Source organism: Ctenopharyngodon idella, chromosome 19, assembly GCF_019924925.1.
Source record: "Ctenopharyngodon idella isolate HZGC_01 chromosome 19, HZGC01, whole genome shotgun sequence".
Taxonomy (NCBI): Eukaryota; Metazoa; Chordata; class Actinopteri; order Cypriniformes; family Xenocyprididae; genus Ctenopharyngodon; species Ctenopharyngodon idella.
In genome coordinates, this window is record NC_067238.1 from 479,258 (window position 1) to 485,265 (window position 6,008).

Genomic DNA, 6,008 nt, shown 5'->3' on the forward strand with positions numbered 1-6,008 from the left:
TATCATCATCTACAGTGCATAATATCATCCAAAGATTCAGAGAATCTGGAACAACCTCTGTGCGTAAGGGTCAAGGCCGGAAAACCATACTGGATTCCCGTGATCTTCAGGCCCTTAGACGGCACTGCATCACATACAGGAATGCTACTGTAATGGAAATCACAAAATGGGCTCAGGAATACTTCCAGAAAACATTGTCGGTGAACACAATCCACCGTGCCATTCGCCGTTGCCGGCTAAATCTCTATAGGTCAAAAAAGAAGCCATAACTAAACATGATCCAGAAGCGCAGGCGTTTTCTCTGGGCCAAGGCTCATTTAAAATGGACTGTGGCAAAGTGGAAAGCTGTTCTGTGGTCAGACGAATCAAAATTTGAAGTTCTTTTTGGAAAACTGGGACGCCATGTCATCCGGACTAAAGAGGACAAGGACAACCCAAGTTGTTATCAGCGCTCAGTTCAGAAGCCTGCATCTCTGATGGTATGCGGTTGCATGAGTGCGTGTGGCATGGGCAGCTTACACATCTGGAAAGGCACCATCAATGCTGAAAGGTATATCCAAGTTCTAGAACAACATATGCTCCCATCCAGACGTCATCTCGTTCAGGGAAGACCTTGCATTTTCCAACATGACAATGCCAGACCACATACTGCATCAATTACAACATCATGGCTGCGTAGAAGAAGGATCCGGGTACTGAAATGGCCAGCCTGCAGTCCAGATCTTTCACCCATAGAAAACATTTGGCGCATCATAAAGAGGAAGATGCGACAAAGAAGACCTAAGACAGTTGAGCAACTAGAAGCCTGTATTAGACAAGAATGGGACAACATTCCTAATCCTAAACTTGAGCAACTTGTCTCCTCAGTCCCCAGACGTTTGCAGACTGTTATAAAAAGAAGAGGGGATGCCACACAGTGGTAAACATGGCCTTGTCCCAACTTTTTTGAGATGTGTTGATGCCATGAAATTTAAAATCAACTGATTTTTCCCTTAAAATGATACATTTTCTCAGTTTAAACATTTGATATGTCATCTATGTTGTATTCTGAATAAAATATTGAAATTTGAAACTTCCACATCATTGCATTCCTTTTTTATTCACAATTTGTACAGTGTCCCAACTTTTTTGGAATCGGGTTTGTATAAATATTTATAAAGTATTTATTATAAATTATTTATCCGTGCACACATATTTTTAATTCATGTACCCTCATAACCTTTAATCAAAATAACTTCCCATCTCTTTTGCAGTGACATTTCTTCTTTATTCTGATGACGTGTTTACTGGCGTGAGGGCAAGACAACCTGTCAATCACATGAGATCACAGAAAAAGCGAACCACAACGATCCAATCAATTCCTGATGGACAAAATCAAATCCAACTCTACATTTTTCTCGATCAAGAAGCCGTTTCACTCATATATACGTCATAACGGGGACTTCCGTCTCATGTCAACTTTGTTTTTTGTTTTATTTTCTATTAATCAAACAATCCTAAAAATTTATCAAAAACAAGCAATTAAAATTAATAAAAAAAAAAATAAAAAAAAATTAAGTAGCACAACTATTTTCAACACTGATATCATATATAAGGTTCCTACAACCAGCATACGGTTTCTGAAGGATCATGTGACACTGAAGACTGCAGTAATGGCTGCTGAAAATGAACTCAAATAGAAAACTTTTTAAATTGTAATATTGCACAATACCATTTTTTTGTTTGTTTGTTTTTTGCTGAGATAAACTAGGCTACACCACACACACACACACACACCCCACACCTGCTACACACACACACACAATTGCGAGCTTTTCATATATAAAAGTTAACAAATATCTCAATGTAGGATCTTTCTAAGGTTTTGCATCTTCTGTCATAGAGAGAACAATTTCCCCTTGTTGAGTAATAATGGCATAACATGGAGCTGATAAGATCACAGTAGCACAAGAACTTTGTTATATCACTTGATTACAAAACGGCTCAGCAAATACAACAAAGTGTTCCTCAGAAAGAGTGAGTTGTAACTCATGACAGCTCAAGCTGACAGGTGCCAGTATGAGTGGTTTTTGTCAGAGTGCACATTTTCACCATTCAGCAAACAAGTAATTCTGTGTGGTTGCTGTTGCACATGCTTCCCTTTCTGCCTAAGAAGGATTTATGACCTGGGTTCAGCACATGGCAGTTAATGAATCAGATCAGTGTGTTATAGACTGAAGGGGCATGAAACGTGCAGTTTGCAATGATAAAGGAGCTGTGTAGAAATCTCTCTCTGACTTTCTCTTGTTGTCTTTTTAGTCCACATACTACCTGTTGTCAAGCCATTTCACCTTCTGTTGGTGTTGGATCGGCAGAATGCAGGGGGAGATACTACCTTTGTAAAAAAAGAAGTGTGCTTAATTGTATTGAATGTGTACTTCGAATCTTAAAAGTATATTACAAAAAAAAAAGAAGAAAAAAAAAAAAAAGTACTTTCAGACAATATTATATTAATGAAAAAAGGCCACTTAAGTGTACTTAAAAAGAGTACACTTTTATGACTGTTTCTTAACACACTTACAGTAACTACACTTTTAAAAAGTGCACTTTGTAATAATGTTAAATTAAATGTTTTACTTTACAGTACATTTTAAATAATTATGTTTTAATAATGTTTTGTTGTGCTTTTAAGAAGTACACCAATTTTGATACTAAAATACCAAAGCACATGTAAAGTACTTGATTACAATTTTAACTTTAGAGGGTTATTCAATGTCTCATTTAAATTTTATATTTAAAATGTACTAAATTGCATATAAATATATTTGCAAATATATCTGTTAAATATATTTGTAATTACATATTTGTAATGATGATGTACTAAAACATCATCATTACAAATGTGTAATTACAAATATATTTAAATACATGACGCACATTTCAGTATAAATGACTTATTTTAGTTTACCATAAATGCTGGTCAGCACATTCATCAGCACACTTTAACCATATTTCAAAAACAATAAAAGTATGAAATTTCATATAAATATGTACTTTAAGTCCAACTTAAGTATGTCAAAAAAGCACTCTAAAGATCAGATAATTTCATTTAATACAATTTAATACAAATTTAATACATTTTCATTTAATTGCACTGTTTTTGTCCAAAAACATTACATTCAGTCTGCACTTAATTGTATTCTTTTAAAGTATATTATTTCCATAATAAGTACTCTTTTTAAAGGTAAGATAAAGTGTACTTCTTTTTCAAAAAGGTAGACTTGGTAATGGGGTGATAATTAAGAGTAACTTTGGAAATGGAGCTAATGCAATTCTTCAGTCCTTAAACACTATAGCACCCTTGAGTAAGACAATAAGTGACCTGTGACCACTGAATTTGCAATCTCAAAGACAGTGAAATCAAATAAGTAACAAACTGACAGAGAATTGTTTTCTACATTCAGATATATGCTGCCCTCTAGTGGCCAAGTGCGAGAAAGCCTAAACGTCTATAGACTGTGGCAGCATCCGAAATCACATACTTCTCTAATATATAGTAAAGATTATGTGACAAAAGAAGTATATCCGAATTCACAGTGCTCATAAAAAGTGTAGGCAAAATGTACCCAGATGACGTACTACTTCCGGCGAAATGTGTCGATGGACACTTTATGGAGGATTTGTAAATAGCAGTGAAGCGACGCAACTGACACTGGTAGATCACATGATAATGACAACACGGCGAATGTAGTACGTCCGGACTGCATTCATACTACACGCATTCCTACTATACAGAACATACTTTTTTTTTAGCGGTTGGGAAGCAATTACTTATTTAAAATAAGTACGTACTCAAGAGAGAATGCGATTTTGGATGCAGCCTGTGATTTGAACTCCGCTAGGAGCACACCCTGCTTTCTCCAATGAGAGATATAGGAAATTACAGCTGAAATCATATAACATAACATGACCAAACATTTAAATGATTGCCTTGGCCAATGTGTAAAGGAAAAAGGTTTAACCATTTACAAATAGTAAAACAATAGAATTTTAAGGATTTATTGAAATAAATCATTCCAAATGTTAAACGAGTGTTATTAAATTTCTTTTGCAACAACAGAATTTTTGCTTCAAGGCACATAATGGTAGAGTGAATTAGGGTGATCCGGGACATTTTGTGTACTTTTTTTTGTACTGTAGTATATGAGTGTGTGTGATAATATTTTTATTATATATATATATATATATATATATATATGACCCATTTGTCCCATAATCTGGGACAGTTTATTTTTAAATCTGGGACACTCATTCAGAAAAGCCTGTATTGCTGTAATTTATGCAGTTTAAGCCTGTTTGACCAAAAGTGAGAGAGCATGAATGAATGAGTGAATGAGTGAAAGAGGAGCTTATGTACATCATAATCAGAAATAAGAAATATTTACACTCCTAACATTAACTGTGGCGTGTTTCTCTTAGTTCTTGTCTCAGTGACATCAGACCCATGAAATCATGTGATCTGAGTGAAACTGTAACCCAGTAATATAGAAATGTTTACATAGACTAGATAGAGAAAAAAATGTTCCTCATAACCCAATATCCCAGTTTAACCTCACTCAGCCTATGTGATCATTTTTGCAAGTTTCTCTTTTATTGATTGAAAATCGAAAAGAAACCTTCCATGAAAAAAAAAAAAAAAACTCTTGCTAGTATTGAAGAAACATTTGTACAGGGGCAAATGTAATATTTTAATAATCAAACACTGAAGAACACATACTGGTTGATCTGAATATTGATTTGAAAACATTTCCTATCTATGGTGGTTATGGCACTGTGTGTGTATTTATTTCGAGGTATATCTAAAACTTGCCATGAATAACTAAATATTCTTATATTACACACGTGTCACGTTTGATCCGTGTTTGAGTTGGACTATAGCTGCGTCTCATTTCGGAGGCTGTGTCCTTCAGAGGTCGCATTTGAAGGCTGCATACGTCATCAAGGATGTCTTATTTAAGAAAAGTAACCATAAAAATTGACTGTTATTCCTTGTGAGGTGTAAAATGCTGCAATTTCTTTCTTACTTTGCAATCTAATGGTTACTTTTCTTAAATGAAACCGCCTTGATGTCGAATGCAGCCTTTAAATGCGACCTCTGTTTCCTGTGTTCTCATTTGTTTCTATGGTGATTCTCATTTGGTTCATTCTCTGCACCTGTTTCTTGTTTTCTTTGACTGGTTTGCCTGTGTATTTATAGCCCTGTGTTTGACACGTTCTTTGTCAGATTTATTTGTTTACCGTGTTTTTTCCTGATACCCTGAGAAATGTTTATTCTGAGTTTTGTTTTTATGAAACTGCATGCAAATAGATTCAGTCTTTTATTTTCGTTTTTGCTGCATCCACTGCATGACAGAACGAGGCAAAAGCCAGGCAGCAAAATTGTATTTTTCTAAATTATTCTTATAACATCTTTAACTGTGGAGTTCATTTCTGTTTTTACATGAATATTTGAAATATCGCACAAAATGTCCACAACTTGATCCTTGACAGGTTTTAAATCAATACAATCAATATAATTCAATCAATATAAATCGAATTCACCTGTTATGCATTTTTGTAAATGTCCTTATTCATTTTCTTCACTAAATTCTCGCAGCACACTGAATGACAAATACATAGTAGATCCCTGTCCACGGTGCTGAAATTAACAAAATAACCTCACAATCACAACCTTTTTGGATGAAAAACAGGACAGGGAAAACCATGAGAAAAGCACCAAATCACTGAATTTAATAACACATTATGGGGTTTTATAATGAAACCCTACTGTGCGTATTTTTAAATGTAAATGTAGTATAACTACATCAGGATTTTTTTTATTAGCAATGTTTGCAAGCCGCCATATTCACAGTCAACTTATATAGTCATATTAATTGCCTGTATTAATTTACAACCATATTAATTGCTTAATTGCTTTTAAATCTTTAGGACATTAATTCCATTAGCTTTGTATTTTAAAGGGTTAGTTC